General features: G+C 40.7%; 1 long non-coding RNA gene across 2 annotated transcripts in view; it reads right to left on the bottom strand.

Annotated features, from left to right (window-relative positions):
* Nucleotides 1-407: 407 nt before the first annotated feature.
* Nucleotides 408-18120, bottom strand: part of LOC120369646 — a 44535-nt gene continuing 26822 nt past the window's right edge. For both annotated transcript variants that reach the window (XR_005583295.1, XR_005583294.1), the window contains 2 exons: nt 17201-17303; nt 408-2217 (listed from right to left, as the gene is read on the bottom strand). This is a non-coding gene — a long non-coding RNA (uncharacterized LOC120369646). The remainder of the gene's footprint in view (nt 2218-17200; nt 17304-18120) is intronic.

The following is an 18120-nucleotide window of genomic DNA, read 5'->3' as shown; positions in this document are numbered from 1 at the left end:
AAAGGTAGGGTGACTGCAGAGGTGAGAGTTTGACTAAAGCAAACCTTCCAGGTAACCCACAGGGACTGCCTAATTGATTTAGGAGCCTAAATCCTATTCTCCAAATGGATTTGGACATTTAAGATTCTAAATTCCATTGCCTGTGCAGGGGTTTAGACAGCTAAGTGCCTAAATCCCCTTTGAAAATGAGATTTAGGCTGTAAATCATTTAGGCATTGTGAGGCTGAGTGCAGCAAATGCCTAAATATCTTTAAAAATCTGGGCCTTAGTCCTTATCAGAGAAATTGATATAACCTCGTAGGTCTCTCATCAGAGACTAAATATACGGTCTATAATGTATACAATGTCACAGACACTTGAGGGAACAGACTATGGTTGTTACAATAATCTCTCTTTAATGTGACAATTATTGTTATACTGATCTTTTGTAAAAATAACATAACTGTTCAGTGCAATGGGGTCCGTGTCCCTGATTAGGGCTCTTGAGGTGTTTGGTAATACCAATAAATACATAATAATAATGCTTCCCTATTTAAAGGACATTGCACAGTATTTAAAAATATTATTCTTAAAAACATCTTCACATTTACAGTGCTATAGAGCAGTGCCATTCTTTAAACAGTGAAAGGTTCTGAGATGCAACAACAATATTTTAAAGAGACAATAATCTTTCTACCACAAACACCAGTGTGTGCTTTGCACCAGGCTATGTGGCATCTTTGTACCTCTCTCTCTCTCTCTGATACTACAACCAAGGCTATGATTCTGTAATCAGATCTACATGTGCAGACCCATCTGTCCATTCAGAGTTCCAATCAAATCATTGGAGCTCCCCTGCACAGGTGCAAGGGATCACCCACATGGATCCAGTTGCAGGATCAGGGCCTAATTTATTACCATAACAATCACTAAGTTATTGTGAAACAATCTGATAGTGTCTTAAAGGTCTGAAACCTAAAGAGCCACCTTCTTGGTAACTTTTAACATGGTGAATATTTAACGGGATAATATTTTATATAACTGTTTAGAGCAAAATGTTTCCACTAACTGAGGTAGTGCTGCTTGATAGAGGAACCGCACAATCTTGACCTATGAAGACTGAACAAAACACAAATCTGAACTTCTCTGTAGGGAATTAATATACACTCACCATTCGGTTCAATCTTGCTTGGTTTTAACTGTGTTCCCTATTCCATCACCTGATATTTTTTGTCATTTCAGCTATGAATCCAGTAGGGGGCATTGTTAAACCTGCTTTAACAATTATAGAAAAGTTTGGTAGTGAAAAGATTCACTCCAATACAAATGGTTTAATATAAAAAACCAAACACCCTGATAATGAACAATAATGAAAGGCATGGAAACTTTTTATAATAGAGATTAGTTTGTTCATGCTCAGAATAAATGTTAAATGTAAGGAGGCATGCAAGAAACAGAAACTAGCTTCTCAGAAAGAAAACATATTTAAGCAAGTAAGATCTTGTAAAGGCTGATCTAGCTGGCTCTGTAGCTGTAGATTTAGAGTGACCTTTGAAACATTTTTCTCTGGGTCACCATTAACTATTTTCCGGAGTAAAGTGAATTTCCAGTCTTGAATTCCTAACATGACTGTGGCAAAGGGTGGGTTGTTCCAAAGCTGTCTTTATGCTTCTATCTGTGGTTTTGTCCCCGATTTCCCCCCCCCCCCGAAATTGAGAGCTTTGGTTTTTATTGAATGCCATGGACATAGTGGGCAGAAAGCATAATCAAGGTTTTTCTTTTTCTTATTATTTGTCCCCGTTCTCAGTTAACTCCTTACTTTCTGTTCTATTTTTGACATAAATGTGTGTGTGGGGAGGTAGGGGGAAATTTGATCACTATCAAGAACAGGAAAAACAAATACTAATTGGGTTGCCCACTCCAATACTTCTCAGAATCTCATTTCCTTCACTCTCATAAAGAGAATAAAACATTTAACATTTTGCCAATTTACTATAATACCAACACTAGACAACTTGGTTGTCTAACTTTTTTTATTTAATAAGCTACAGCCTGATCCTGAACTCTTTACTCAAACAACTCTCCCACTAATTTGAGAATTAAAGATCCCATAACTTGGAAATAATCCACAAGGACAAAAAGAAAGTCCACAGAGGATCCTGCTCATTTTCCCATTGACGGTTTGCCTCTTATGTGGAAGTAGCCAAGGGTTTCCTTCACCTGCAGCTCTCCAGGGATCTACAAGAAATAAAGGGAACAGACATGAATACCTTTTTGTTTCCACCTTGCTGCTTGACCTCACTGGCTCATGCCCACCCCTGGTCCCCACCACAGGTAATTCTGGAATCTCCCATTTAAATAGAATATCCAAGAGTGGAGAGAGGAAAGCAGACCAAGTTTATTAACTTGTGCTGCTTTCTCTCTGGGTCTGTATACTATACTATCCTCTCTAGTATTACACAGAACTTTGTATCATTAATGTAATCATATAATAAAATAAACCACTGAAACCTCTGGTCAGGTCTATTATCATTTCTCTATTCTTGGATGCCTTAATGTGAAATGATCTGGACCAACCAACTCATTCATTTGAGTTTACCTTTCTGTGGTTAAAACAATAATAGAATATGACACTTTATGGCTTTCTGCCTCTGGATGGCAGTAACTCCTGCTTAAATATTCGTGACCCACAACTGCAATATCCTACAGCAAGGGATTTCCTTTTCTTTGTCAGTTTGCTGTCCAAAAGAAACATTTAATTTCATTCACTCCAGTGTTTATTTTAATCCAAATCTGAAAGCTAAGTACAAATAAGGAATCTGTTTAATGTTAAATCCTGATAGCATAAATCCCATGTATAAAAAAAGAAAAGAAACAAAGGGGAAAAGAACTGATGTGAGTATTTCCATACAATTATATCTGATCTGTATTTTATATAAATTAACAAATGTTGCTGAGCAAATCAAATTCCTTGCCTTGGGACAATGAGACAATATAAAGGATATTGAAACATCCTGGTCTTGGGATGTACTGTAAGAATGTCTGCCACTTAAAAGTGTTCTAGTTGTTATATGCTACATCTGGATTTATTGACTGTGATTTTCATTGTAATGCAACATTTTAAAACAAATTTAAACACTAAAATACATATGGTAAAAAGTATTTCCTAAAAATCCACTGTGAAAGTAAATCAGCTAATATTGAAATGGTTTGAGGGGAAGATACAACAGGCAATCAGAAAAACAGAAATACAGCTCTTTTTTCACCAATAGATCTCAGCCCATATTATAAGCAGGGGCGGCTCTAGCCATTTCGCTGCCCCAAGCACGGCGTCTGCCGGTCGCAGGTCCCGCGGCTCTGGTGGACCTCCCGCAGGCGTGCCCGCGGATGCTCCACCGAAGCCACGGCACCAGCGGACCGGCAGAGCGCCCCCTGCGGTGTGCCGCCCCAAGCACGCACTTGGCGTGCTGGGGCCTGGAGCCGCCCCTGATTATAAGGGGTCACTTTTGTTACCCCACATTACTGATAGAGAAACTGAGGCACAGAGTGGTTAAGACCAAATTTTTTAAACTTATGCAGCTACATTTAGGTATCTGATTCCATATTTAGGGCCTGGAACCAAAGCCCACTGAATGATTTCAGTGAGCTTTGGAGCAGACCTTTAGGCATCAAAATAACCAGCTTGAATTTCAGAGGTGCTGAGTAATGAGAGCAGTATTACAATTACAATGGGAGTTGCAAAGGTGCCATATCACCTAGGTGATCAAACCCATAACTTGAAGAGAAAATATTCAAAGGAATACTTGTAGCAAAATGTTTGTGAGTAATCCACGGGTTGAAAACATTGTTGAATAATTTTGAATTATGAACCAATTTGTAAGAATGACAGTCCATTTGTAAACAATATTGAACAGGAAGTAGGATTCAATTTGTAAAATAAATTGTTCATTGCAAATTGCCTTCACAGATGTAGTATGTCATGCATATTACGTAACAAAACTGGAGTTCTCTTATCAAGAAAGTTAGAAAAACAGACAGCAATCAAAAATCCAATTCTTTACTGTAATGTATCTTTTACAGATTTCTTTACTATACACACTTACTATAGTTAGAGCCTCCTCAGCTTAACTTCCGTTAAAACTCAGTCACATGCTGTCTAGTTGACCAGTGAAGAACTGATTTATCATTTACTAAATTGTAGTTATGCCCAGAAAAGTGACTATGTAAATTAGTACTTTCTTACTCAGCATATCTCTATGCCTTTGACTCATGTCTGCTCACTTTATAAATGAAAATCTTCTTTTTTTTACGATGATTAACAATGCACATCCAGCATGGTTATGGAATTGCAAGCTGGCTTCTATTGTACACATGGCTTTTCTACAAAAAACATCAGTTAACTGTAGACTCTTAAGTGTTATTTATTTATTAATATTGTATTGTTCTAGTTAAGCCCCCTTTCCTGCACAACCTCTCTCTCCAGGCAGATGTCAGCAATAATTTGTCCCATAATGCTTACCAGCATTTTAATACAGACAGTACATGCCCTGTTTCTGCAGTGGTCCTAAGATTAAAATGTCCTCCATCCCTGGAGGTAGTAATAATGGCTAAATAGATAATATTACTATTATAGGAGGAAAGAAGAATTCTAGATTTTGGGGAATGCTGAGGGGGAAGGTTTGGGGTAAACAATTCCATATAAATTGCGGAATCCTCTACACAATTTAGGTCTAATGAACTGCATAGAATATCTTGCCTTGCTTGCAGGTTATACGTCTCAACTGTTATATACTTTAATATACTGCAATACAAATCATGGTGATCAATGCTTTAAAAATGCATACAGTGCATAGATTAGATGCCCCTATAGCTCTAACCCTCTATTTCTCCCGCCCCCTGCCTTTGTATGCAGGGGCAAATCCACCGAATAACACAGAGTTCTTGTTAAAAATACTCCAATTTCTGTAGAGAAGGAAGACTTAGGTGGATAGGACAGAATGTTTCTAGGCAAAAACCTCCCATACAAATACCAAACAAACAGCAAGTTGTTTTAGCTAATCAAGTGCCTGAAAAAAATTACTGATTGAAGCAGCACTGGTGAAGGACAATGGACAATCAGTCTTATTGTTGGGGTGGAGGGAACCAGTGCAGCCTTTGTACAACACAATTGTATAATATCATAACTGTAGTTTGGGACTGATGGCACAGTACAGATGTACTATTTCATGATGCAAGTCCTTCAGATTCGTATTTTGATATGACTTAGGATATACCGTCTAAGGGTTCAAACCAATGCCTACTGAGGTCAATGGGAGCCTGTCTCTGAAATTAATTTTCTACTCAGGTTAAATAATCCCTTGGAAGACTTTTTATAAACCATGTAATTTAGTACTTATGAAAGATGCCCCATGGACAGTCTCAGACAATCTTATCCTTTAGTTATTCATAGTATGGAGGCAACATGGACAGGGTCAGCACAAATTTATCTAGTAACCTGGCTATATATCTCCACCCTGTTTTGGTGGAACAGCCTGTTCTGTAAGAAAGGAGTAGATTCTCCATGCTCATTCATTGCTTGGTCCTTCCATTAAGACCATCAACAAGGGTGCAAATCAGTATAATTTGGTGGGTTTTGTGATGTTGATTCCTGTCTGCTAAGAACGGAGACCACCAACTCATTTCATGTAGGTTGCCAGGGCTGCAAAGTGGTAACAATGATTTTTCACCCCTACTGTCTTGGGCTAGAATATTGCGGGTGATTTTGAAGAAGTAAAGGGCTCTGTCCACTGAGCCAGTCATTCTTCTGAAGATGATTTACTTAAAACAATTTAGTGCTGAAACAAGCCAGCCTCATTAATGGATCTAACTGAGCTTTCAGGCACAGCCCTGCACTGGGGCAGTGCAGCATCACTTTTCCCAGCAGAGCACTCGAGGCAGTATGTTAGTACCCAGCCGGGTACATACCCATGGTCTCTGCTAGGCTTGTACTACCCATTCTGAAGTCTACATTGTGCTGTCATCACTGCTATCATCACACGCATTAGCTGGTTTCAGGCTAACTTAGGTGCAGAGCTTTTGCTGTGTAGACATACCCAATGTCTCCTGGAATTCCTAGGTAGGAAGGGAAGGGTGCTAATTTCTGTAGCCTTGGAAGGGATGGATCTTATGCTCTCCTATGTGCCAAGCAGCTCCCTGGTGCAGACAAAGGGAAAGGAGCAATGGCTCTCCATCTCTAACCCCTTTTCAGATGGTTTGTACCCCAGGTATTGCCAGCCAGGGTGTATCCTCTGTCCTCAGCAAGATGTAGGGACTGCAACTGTGGCTAGACTCTGCATGAGGGAGTGGAGTAGGAGGAAAGCTCCATGAGACCTTTGTGCACTGGTGCAACATCCAGCCCTATATCTTTGTCTATAATGAAAACAACTCTTTGGAAAAGCATCTTTTTTAGCCCCTGCCCAGACCAATGTTCTGGAATTCCATGAAACTTGAAAAAATAACAACCCACTACAGATAAGAAAGAAATCTCTACAACTAACCCCAACACTGAGCTTACTTCAGCCTGTCAAAAGAAAAGCTGTGGAGAAGAAATCTTTGTGAATAATCACTTGTTGTACTGAGAAGCTGTACACTTGTGAGCACTCTGATTTTCTGCTGCTGTGGTTACCGCTAAGGATTTCATTAAGTTATGGACTTGGTACCAGTGGGGAACAGTAGACAAAAGGCTTTTGAAACTTTTCAAAATGTTTTCTCTTAAACATACCTCTTGAGGTTGCTTATTGAGCAGATTGCTGCTGATCTCCAAAGAAGTCCATAGAATTTTTTTTTCTAGCAGTGTGTAAGGAACTAGTTTTCTGTCCAAATGAATATAGTTTGCCATTTGTTTTGCAAATTCAGTAGTAGAGCTGGACAAATTTTTTGGATGAAACTTTTTTTTCAGTCTGTGTGCGCGTGAGAAAAATGCATATTTGTTGACACCAAAATGCTTTGCAAATTCGTTTCTGTTGGGAATTCCCCCCTCCACCCCCTCCAAAAATGTAAAAATATTTTGTTTTGACATTTTCTTTAGTGGTTTTCAATCTGGGGTATGTGTACCCCTAGAGGTATGCAAGCTCTCTTCAGGGGCATTTGAGAAAAATCCTGTAATGGCAGTTAACTAAAAATCCACTATCCCCACAGCTCTACTGCAGAACCTTGCAGGCTTAGGTCCCTGGGTGAACAGCTTTCAAATTTTAATATGTGCACTGAAAAACACTATGCACTTGAATTTTTAATTGGCTAAGTTATATCTAGATCTAGCTGTTCTGACCACATTACCTCAGTTTTGAGGTGAGATTTCAAACAGATTTTAATGTCCTATTAATTAAAAGTCCTGAGTTATGTGAGGCCAGTGATTAACTGAAAGAAGATGCCTTTTCTTTCTGTCATCCCAGTTGTTCCTTAAGTTATGATTAAAGTATGCAGACATACTGGATTGCTGTACTCGTCATTTAGAGAAGCTTGGGCCTTGTTCTTGCAGCATTTACATCACCTGGTTATGGAATCAATTGCCATTTGTCATTCAAAAGGTCAGTCTCTGTTAGTTTTAAATCAAAAGTGAAAAAGAGCTGTGGGGGCCACACTACACTCCCACACCCTAGCCCCAGAATGGGGTATATTTCATCTCTATAAGTCCAGATGCCAGTACTCCTGGATAAAGCTTTTGTAATTGAGCTTTATGCAGGTGCAGGGAATTGCACCCTAATATCACCTGGGTTATACAGTGCATGTGTTATTTCTCCAGAGTGCTTTGTCTTTCTATTTTGGCTCCAGTCCTGCAATGTGATCTGTACTGGCAGATCCCTGATTTATGGGACTCTATTTGGGTGTAGGGGTCTGCTCATAGAGGATTGGGACTTGTTTGAATTTAAAAAAATAAATAAATAAACAACAATAGGAATTTCACTTAAACAGCCTCCTACTGGTTTCTCTTCATGGGTAGCATCAGCATACTTACTCTACTTGCAGGGAATCTGAAGAGGCCTCTCTGCTTGGGACATAAATTTGTTTTTTTTAAAAACGATTGCATTCAAAATTATGTTCTCTGAGTTGCTGAAATTTCCTGAGGCTGACTTGTCATTGTTGATAATGCATTAAGCACAATACATCAGCATGTTACAGTCTCAGTTGTTGCTGGGTTGACTGTGCCCTTTTGTATAGCACTAAGCAAGAATGAGGTAAAGCATAAAAGGGCACACAGTGGTGATGTATTGTCTGTGACTGATAAATGCAAGGGCGTAGGAGACACACGCACAAGGCCAACACCTACTATGTAAGTCATGCATGAGTTAAATATAAGGGGCAAGGTGATCAAGGGCACATGCAAAGAATTTGCACACATACAAACCCTTAGCTCAGTGGCCAATCCAAATTTCTGGGTGGTATACTGGGCAAGCGTGTAGGGATCTAGAGGGAGGAATCCTCCCTTCAGGCCATGGAGTGATGGACCACAGAAGGATGTTCAGCTGATTGGCACAACTTCTGTGGCTTCTTACCCAGGCCTAGAAGGGTCCATGGCCCTTCCCTAACCCACCCACAGGGCCACCCAGAAGATTCAGGGGGCCTGGGGTCATTGGCAGCAGGGGTCCCCCACCGCTGAATTGCCGCTGAAGACCCAGCACTTTGGTGGCAGGTCCCGGGGCGGAAGGACCCCTCACCGTGGGTCTTCGGGGCACTTTGGGGGTGGGTCCTGGAGCGGAAGGACCCCCCGCTGCCGAATTGCTGCTGAAGACCCGGAGTGGAAGAAGGTCCTGGGGCCCAGGCTCTGAGAGGGTTTTTCGGGGGCCCCGGAGCGAGTGAAGGACCCTGCTCCAGGGGCCCCAAAAAACTCTTGTGCGGCCCCTGTGGGGCCCAGGGCAAAGTGCCCCACTTGCCCCCCTCTCCCCCACCCCGGCAGCCCTGGCCTGCTCCAGGCACCAGCTCAGCAAGCAGGTGCTTCGGGCGGCCAAGGGGAAGGGACAGCACGTCGGGCTCTTCGGCGGCAATTTGATGGCGGGTCCCTCAGCCCCTCTCGCAGGGAAGGACCTCCCGCCGAACTGCCGCCGAAGAAGAAAGTGGCGTGGTGGAGCTGCTGCCGATCACTATCACGTTTTTTTGTTTTTTTTTCCCGCTGCTTGGAAGCCGGCCCTGCCCACCCATGCCCCTTCTCACCTACTCTTGAATGATTTTATTCAAAGAATCCCTGCAGCGCATCCCGTGCAGCCCCCTAAATCTTGACCCCAAGACCTGTACAGTTGAACCACACTGTTTGCACAGCCGGGGCTGCAGAAACAGGGACAATGGGTTGGATTAGTCTCTAGTGTGCATATCTCCTCAGAGATGTCAAAGCCATATTTGAGGCTGCTTTGAATTGGTTTCTTTGTGCTACTTACGGTAATACAATGCTTTCCCTGCTTTAAGTCTCCGTACCTGTACTGTGTGTGGTTGTCCTATGTATCCAGCTTCACCTCTACCAGGTCAGGTTACTATAACGTGCTGAGGAGCCTATACACAATAAAATGTGTCCAAGACTGCATACCTGTCCTAGAGGACTGAAGCAGTAAAAGTGAGTGGTGGTACTCTACCATGAAGCCCCATTCATCAAATGCACACTCCCATTGGACCCTGCTTGCCACACCCATCTTGTCAGGATTTAGGCACATTCATTTAATTAAACACAAAAGCATGCAAATAAAAATCAGGACTTTGCCATTATGGATTTCACATTGTCCTTTATCTCAAGGGACACAGAAGAAACTAGCTGGTCAAAAACCTATGAAAAAGATAAATCTCTCAATTGCCAATACCTCTGAAATTAATCACAGGTCATCAATCCCACACTTGCAAACCAGGGGCATAATCCTGCAAGCCTTTATTGAGGCAAGGAGTCCTACTGATGTCAGTGGGGCTAAAGCATATTAGTAAAGTTTCCACAAACAGCACCCCAGTTCTAATATGTTAATTTATGTTACAGTAAAATTATTATAAACTAATTCCTGGTGATTTTCCAAAGCAATTTTCTAAACAGTGTATACGCCTCTTCATACAATTTATTTAAAGAAGAAGGCAAAGCAAAATCAGATGATAGTTTATTTGAGGGAAAATTAACATATCCTTCCCTCCTTGCCAATCTTTTCTATATTTGTAAAAAGATGTATCATATTATCATTCAAATTACTTAAAGAAAATTAAACTATATGGCCTACATCCTTCATTCCCTGGTCCTGGGGTTTGGTGTAAGCCTCAGGGCTGTTCTAGCATACATTCAGCTGCCGATGGTCTTTAGAGTCCTTTAGAACAGCCAAGCATTGTCAAGTTATACAATGGACACCTCAACCACACCCGCTTTGTCCGAGAGAGTCCCCTTGCTAAAGGGAGTGGGAGCTGATATATAAGCTCTATGTGACCTGATGATTGCCTTCAATAGAAGAAATACTTCGGGGGCTAATCTGCCCGCTTTATAGCTGCATTCAGCAAAACAGTTGGATCAAGGGCCAAGGGTTGGCCTTATGAGGCTAAGAAAAAGATCTGCAAAACATTATTGTACCCTATCCTCTTCTTTTACAGTTCCTAGCTTTTCTCTAAGATTAAGGGCTTTCTTTTGGTAGTCTTTACTGGAGAGACAGAATTAAAACTGTCATTTTGCATAAACTAGAGACATGTATATTTTTGATTGATAGGAACAGTTTGCCATGACAGGAGCTGAACGAGTGACAAGAGATTTAATTCATAAGAATTAAAATGGGAGTTTAAAAAACAAAAGGATTGTCTGTGTTTTCAGAATCTTTAAATGGCATTAAGGAAAAGCTATGTCTAGTAGGGAATGAGTATAAAAATCTTCCATGTAACTTCTTGCTGAAACCCAGGATCAATCATGCCATCCAAGAGGACATAATTACAGTTCAGCATTACTGCTAAGTCTTGTCCTCACTTCACTTCTTCTGATGTGATTTATTTGCCTGAATCCATTTGCTCTTCACCCTCAATATCCGGGTGATGTGTTTCATTGCAGATAGCATCTGAAAGGCCTTCCAAGGACTCTGCCTGTGTGTGTGCAGCAAAACAAAGAAGCTCAAAGGGCTCTAACTTTACTCATGTCATTGAAGCAGATATAGAGGAAGAAAACAGATACCACCTGGCATTTCCTTTGCTGCATCTGTTCGTCATGGCGAGATGGGCATGAGTGGTGAGGGGTGACAGCTTCATATTGCTTTGAAGCTTTAAAACTGACCTCAGAAAAGATTGCTTCCAACAGGTAATGAAAAGAATGGGTCTCTTTTCATATTGATAAAACTACTCTAATCATGAGTATTCATGTGAGTGTGTGAGCTTCTGATAAGACTTCTATCAAGTGTATGACATTAACTAGCAACTACATTGCTCTCTAATCAGCTGTTTTTCCTAGCAACAGTATGTAGACAATGAGAAGAAATCTCTTTAGCGAGCACCCAACTGTCAGGGGAGATGCTGTTACAACAATTCACCCATGAGATCATCAGTAGTTTGGCGAGAAAGTCAAAGATTGGCCCAAACTAGAACCCCAGATTTGAATATCCCTAGATATCACTGGACTGAGGATGTTAAAAATCCAGATCCAGGTCTGAATTTTGCTGCTTGACCCCACACACCTCTAAGAGAACGGGAACTTTATTCCCTCCATTAACTTATTTCATAAAGAGAAATAACTGATGATTAAATATGAACACCTGAGACAGCTCCTTTTCAGGCAGTCTTTTCTCATAAGACCTGGGTATATAATTTGATTTCCACAAAGTTTCTTCAACACTATAAGGATCTTGTATAAAATCTCTTTGAGAAAACTATCTTGTCTCTTGAGGCACAGTAGAAAAAACTACTGTTCTTGTAGAAAGAAAAGGCTGATGTACAGAGTTCTTTTGTTAAAATGAGATCAAGTTTACTTCAGCAAGAGTGACTACATTTTCTGGGATCAAACTGGGACAACAAGTGTCTATCAACTTGTCTATCAAGTGTCAAATGACCTTTTCTGTGTTAAAGTTCATGGGTCTGATTCTTCTGTGATTTACATCAGTGTAATTCAGGATATATTCCACTAAATCAATGAAATTACTTGACTTCAAGTTAATTATTCCTGACCACCATAAATCATAAGAGAGTCAGGACACATAGTGTCTGGAACCCAGCACAAACACCGACCCCCTTCAGAGAATATTGGTGTATGCTGCAATCCACATTCGTGTACCTCATCTGAAAGAAAGTTGATAATTCTTCCTGGGTAAATCTGAGACAATTGTATCTTTGTGGCTTCTAGTGGCACACATATTTTTATAAGCAAAGCCAGGGTCCCACTGGCACCATTAGGAATAATCCTTTAAGAGTTTTCCATAGATATCTGTTGCTTAACTTCAACAGGGAGCTAACTAAACACTCTACAGAGATTTTTTTTTCCTCATGAACAACAAGAGATGCTTGTAAATTTATAGCAGCGGTCATACACAATCAAATACAGTGGCATAAAAGCAGTCATGCTCTCACTGCTATAAAAATAAATGGCGCCAATAAAGACATGCCAACATGTAAGAATAAACCCTTTGTGTTAAAACATATATAGCTAAAGAACATTTTATGTTATTCCTTTTTATTCTTCAAGACTCAGAACTTGGCGATTTTGAAAAGCTTTCTCAGGGACTGGATCCCCACCTTATCCCAGATCTTAAAATTCTCTGGGACTCTGTTTTGGCTGGACTTTGCATTTTCATATTTAGGGGTCATAGAGCAGTGAAAGGGCTCAGTTTGTTTGAAACGGAGTTGTCATAGCAAGGGAATGGAAATATATCTATCCTGGTCTGTATGTTTGGTGTAATCAAATTACTCTTTTCCAGCTAGTATCAGGGTAGGCTTGCTGCACCTAATTTCTTTTTCCTGTCTTGGGCCCAATCCATATGGGTCAAAGGCCTTAATGAGGCTTTTTAAATATTGGAAGCTGCCTTTTTATTGTCCAATATAGAGCTTGCTTCAGGCTGGTGCTGTGGAGGGTGCTTTTCCCCACCTGCCACCACTAGATGACCTGAAGTGGGTAATGGGAGGATCCTGACCCCAGTCACCTGACATGGGTCATAGTTACCCAGTTGTGGCTATCCAGTTCTCTACCTGCCTCCTTTGGTTGGGCTCTCAGTCCCTCTCACCTTCCTTTTCTGGGGATCCCAGGCCCCACTTACCAAGGCTCTCTGACCCCTTTTCCCTTGCATGTGCTCCAGAAGCAGTGGGTCTCATGCTGAGGGACTGGCCTTCCCTCACCACAGCACTCCTTCCAAGTGGGGGAGGTACCACAGCAGCAACAACAATTTCTCTTCTGTGCCACAGGAAATTGAGGGGCTTACTTTTAGGGAGGAAATTTGGCAGTGGTGGCCCATGGAGGGCAGGGGCTGGTGAGCATGAGAGGGTTATAAGGAGGAGCTGCCTGCTAGGGAAGTGGAGGAGCAGAAGCAGCAGTAGAGAAGAGCTGCTCTCCAGATGATTGTTATTGGTCTGCATAGTCAGTTGGACAGTACTCAGAATAAAGCAGAGCTCCTGCAAGCATCTTGTGTGATCACTGAACACAGCAGTGTCCACTCTAGGAACTGAATCAGACCCAGTTAAGTTTACTCCATTGACTTCAAGAAAGCATCCTTCTTCATTCCTTGATGTTCCTTAATGATCAACGAATCCTGTGGCACCTTATAGACTAAACAGCGTTTTTGCATGAGAGCTTTTGTGGTGAATACTTCTTTCTCTCCGGATGTCTTGCATCCGAATAGTGGTGCTTCACCACCAAAAACTCTGTGCTGTCGCCTGTTATTTAGGTGTGTCAGGATTCTTGCTTTAGATCTGCCTCTGATACTTAATGATCAAGTTAACTGGCCACATATTAAAAACAAAACAAACCCAAACAAAACAAACAACCAAACCCTAATCAACCAATCCCTCCACCAAAAAAAGAACCAACCCCCCCTCCCGACACAACAAACCTCTTTATATATCGCATACACCGAAAGTGTAAAGTATATGGAAGTGATTGTCTAGGAAATGCAATTCTGAATTCAATCACATTTATGTCCTATGTATGGTACATTAAAATTATGTCTAACTATACACCATGTATTTCTAGTGATATGAAACCAGGCAAGTTCTGAATACAGCAGATATGTATGGTTTAATTATTTGTGCAAAAGAATTGATGAGATCAATGATAATTTACAGGAACTATAGAACTTCCCTCCAAATAGGGTGAACAAACTCAGTGGTTCATACTTCTTATGCTTCATACTTTTCTGGTCTCTTGTATAAGTTTTACCTAGCAGGAGATGTTCTAAATAATTTACATGAGAACTACAAAATTATCTAGGAAGAAGAGGGATTTTTTCCCCCCTATAGATCATCTTGCATATAATACAAATATCTCCGCTGGGAAGAATCTGGCTAACCTATTGGCAGCTTTTTGCTGGCCAGAAGAAAAAAAGGATTTTTAACCTGAAAAGTACATGAAACCTTTCACTGCAGCAGAAAAATGTTATAATGAATTTTTTACATATCACCTTCTTGCTGCAGTGGAAGTATCCTGGGAACTGCCATACTGGAACACACCAGTAGCCCATCTAATCTGATATCCCGTCTCTCAGAGCAATCAGTTGCAAACATTTCAGAAGCAACGAATTAAAACTGAGGCACAATTCTTGGATCCAGACCCAAACTTTTCCACAGCGTGGCTGGATCTGGGTTTTGGTTATTTTTAATGCTCAATAATTAAGATTAATATAGAATAATATAGGGGAAAAATTTCCTCCTGGTGCTTAGCTTATGCCCTAAAGCATAAAGAAGGTTTTCTATACTTTTTAGTTAAACACATTTTATAAGGTAATTCAACATGAGTGTCAATCCCTCTGACTATTCTGAAACTTGAATATAAAACTCTCTTTTCAGGGAAGGAAAATGAGACCACCAGTTGTTTCAAAGCACTGAAATGTGCAAACTGCAACTCTAGTTACAGTGAAGTTTTGCTGTGATAAAACTAACTTTGTTGTCAAGTATCAGAGGGGTAGCCATGTTAGGGCTTGGCTACACTTGAAAGTTGCAGCGCTGGGAGTTACAGCGCTTGTCATGCAGCTGTGCAGGAACAGCGCTGGTGTGTGGCCACACTCACAGCTACCAGCACTGGTGTGTGGCCACATTTGCAGCATTGGCAGCGCTGTTGGGAGTGATGCATTATGGGCAGCTATCCCAGCGTTCAAGTGGCAGCAACGTGCTTTTCAAAAGAGGGGGGTGGAGTGGGGTCTAGTGTGACAGGGAGCGGGGGGAGAGAGAGAGAGAGTGGATTTTTGGAGCCAACACTGTGTGTTAGCTTCCTGCCTTGAAAAATCAGAAAATGTTTCCAACCCCTTAGTCTTAACTCTTAATTGCAAACAGCCTGAATCCAACACGATTCCCCGCTGTTTCACTCACTCCCTGCCTGCCTCTCATTTGATTGTTTATAGCCAGGTACAGATTGATCACAGCAAACAAGAGCTCTGTTTGTTTTTTAGATAAGCAGCACCGGCAACGGAGCTGCTCCGAGTTCACAACAAAACAAAGAGAGGCTGCATAACAAAACAAAGAGAGTAATTTAGTTAAAAGCATTCTGGGATATCTCCTAATACCCTGGAGGCCAGTTAAAGCGCTGGTGTGTGGCCACACTTGACGAGCAGCGCTGGATCACCAGTGCTGCACTCGTTATACCCCAACCAGACCAGGTGTACAGCCAGCGCTGAAGCCAGGGAGTTGCAGCACTGGATGTGCCTTGCAGGTGTGGACAGTTACTAATTGCAGCGCTGGAAAGCCTCCACCAGCGCTGCAACTTTCAAGTGTAGCCAAGCCCTTAGTCTGGATCTGTAAAAGCAGCAAAGAGTCCTGTGGCACCTTATAGACTAACAGATGCTCCAATACGACTGTTAGTCTATAAGGTGCCACAGGACTCTTTGCTGCTTTAACTTTGTTGTGGGATACATCCTAGCCCCCTTTCTGCAGATGATCTCAAATTCAGCAGAGCCAGGGCAGTGCATGTATGTGAGAGATAAGGGAAAAAGGGACATACAATCAACATTGCCCATAGCAAAGTAGGGGCACAGGAGCAATGGGGGCTGCTGTAACCTTAGGTTTAGGCTACTATTATATAATAGTGATATTAGAGGCTTCCTTCATGGAACCCATTTGTGCTAAGCCTAAGAGCTTGGGTTAGCCGTGGAAGCCCTTTCTATTCCTCATACAATAAATATAAATTGAATGTCTCTCTTCACATTTATATCAATTGAATTTTTTGCCTTTATTATAACACAAGATAAAATCACATATAGTATGCAATATGGGGATGGCACGTGGTGAAACTTTTGATGGGTTATTAGCATTTTTACTAAGACTGGGTGCTTTTTTACAATTGGATAGTCCATTACATTCAAGGCTGTGGAAAAAACAGCTGTTTGTTTCAGGGAAAAAAACCACAACCCTCCCCAGCACAGTGATTTATTGCCCCGATTTTTTGACCATCTGTGTCACTCTGAAGTATTTACATGAACATGACATATTTGAAAAGGCTATTTTTTTTTATATTGGAAACATTCAGCTCTAATTTCAGTGCATGAATGAAAATGTTAACACATCTAAAGAAATTAAAAGGGAAGCAATGGGCACATCAAAAGTCTTGTTATGTCTATTTTGATGTAAGAACAAATAGATCATACATCTGAAGATCATACATACAAATGAAGATCATACATACAAATGAAGAACAAGAGCATTATAGAACTCTCTAGAAGCCTGGAGGAAAAGGGGTAATTGAAGAGAAGGGACTCTTCTAAGATCTGTGCATATCATAGGGATTACGAGTTTGTGAGCCAAACTTCTCTCTATTTTATGGAGGACTGGGGAGCAACCAGTAGCAGTACTGGTAAATCCTGCACCTCCCTGACAATTATTTTGGGAAAATTCCTCCCAGGGTTTTCTTCCTTCCAGAAAGCTTTCGTTCAGGTTCTCCTGAAGGAAGGAATGATCTAAGATAATATATCTGATTATAGTTAATAGAAAGATTAATAGCTTTTTTTATCCAGGAGTGCATTAATAGCATCAGTTCTCCAACCAAGATGAACCAATCTGCAATTTAATTGTGAGATTTCAGATTAAAAGAAATGAAGAATGAATAATTTTGTTAATCCTTTCTTACCTTCATTCCAGTATTTGTTTTTGCTTGTAGTGATAGTCTCTCTCTCTCTGGTATTAACTGATAGTATGTTAACTGCTTGAAGCTGTGATGATTTCTTGGTGCTCTACATAACAAAGAACATAGAAATATATATTCAGGTGGCAGTAATATGTAGTCAATATATGGATAAAATTTGTAGAATTTTTCATGTTAATTTTGTCGGTATGATTATAATGCCCTCCCTCCCCCGCCCTTATAGTGGCACACAAAAGTAAAAAGACAGACACATTTTAGGACTCTTTGTATGTTTTTCCTTCCGTGTCTAATTTTGTGAGGTGTTCTTTGTTTGTTAAAATATGTTTACCAAAAAGATTTACATTAACTCTCCAGATGCTCTTTCCTGAAATATTACAATTTAATGACAGATCCTCAGCTGATGTAAATTGGCCTAGCTCTAATAACGTCAATGGAAAATTCCTATGGTGGCTTCTAAGTATTCAGAATATTTACAGGAACAGAGTTACACTAGTTTATGTTAGCTGAAAAACTAGACCTTAAAATTCAATCCTGCTTTTATTGGATACAGGATTAAGCCACATTTTAGTGTAATTATAGCTCATTTGAGAATATTTCTTGCTACCACTCTAGACCAAAAGACACGAAAGTACTAAAGTTTTAAATACGTTTTTAAGAACACTTTGAATGAAGCTATCAAAGAATTTTTCCCTTGCAGCAGTTACTTTTGAAAGGCCTCTTTTGTCATTGAGTAGCCTTCATCCCAAAGGCATAATGTATAGTTCATGTACGTTGCACAACTTGCTCAATTAACATTAATTTCATTCAGCCTCTATAATCAGAGGATTCTATCCACAAGTTCCTCTGCTTGTGTAAGTCAACACATCATCATTGACTTGAATAGAACTACGCTGATTTACATTAGC

This window comes from Mauremys reevesii, linkage group 8, assembly GCF_016161935.1.
Source record: "Mauremys reevesii isolate NIE-2019 linkage group 8, ASM1616193v1, whole genome shotgun sequence".
Lineage (NCBI taxonomy): Eukaryota > Metazoa > Chordata > Testudines > Geoemydidae > Mauremys > Mauremys reevesii.
The sequence above is the reverse complement of the archived record's forward strand: the minus strand, read 5'-3'. Positions and strand labels throughout refer to the sequence as shown.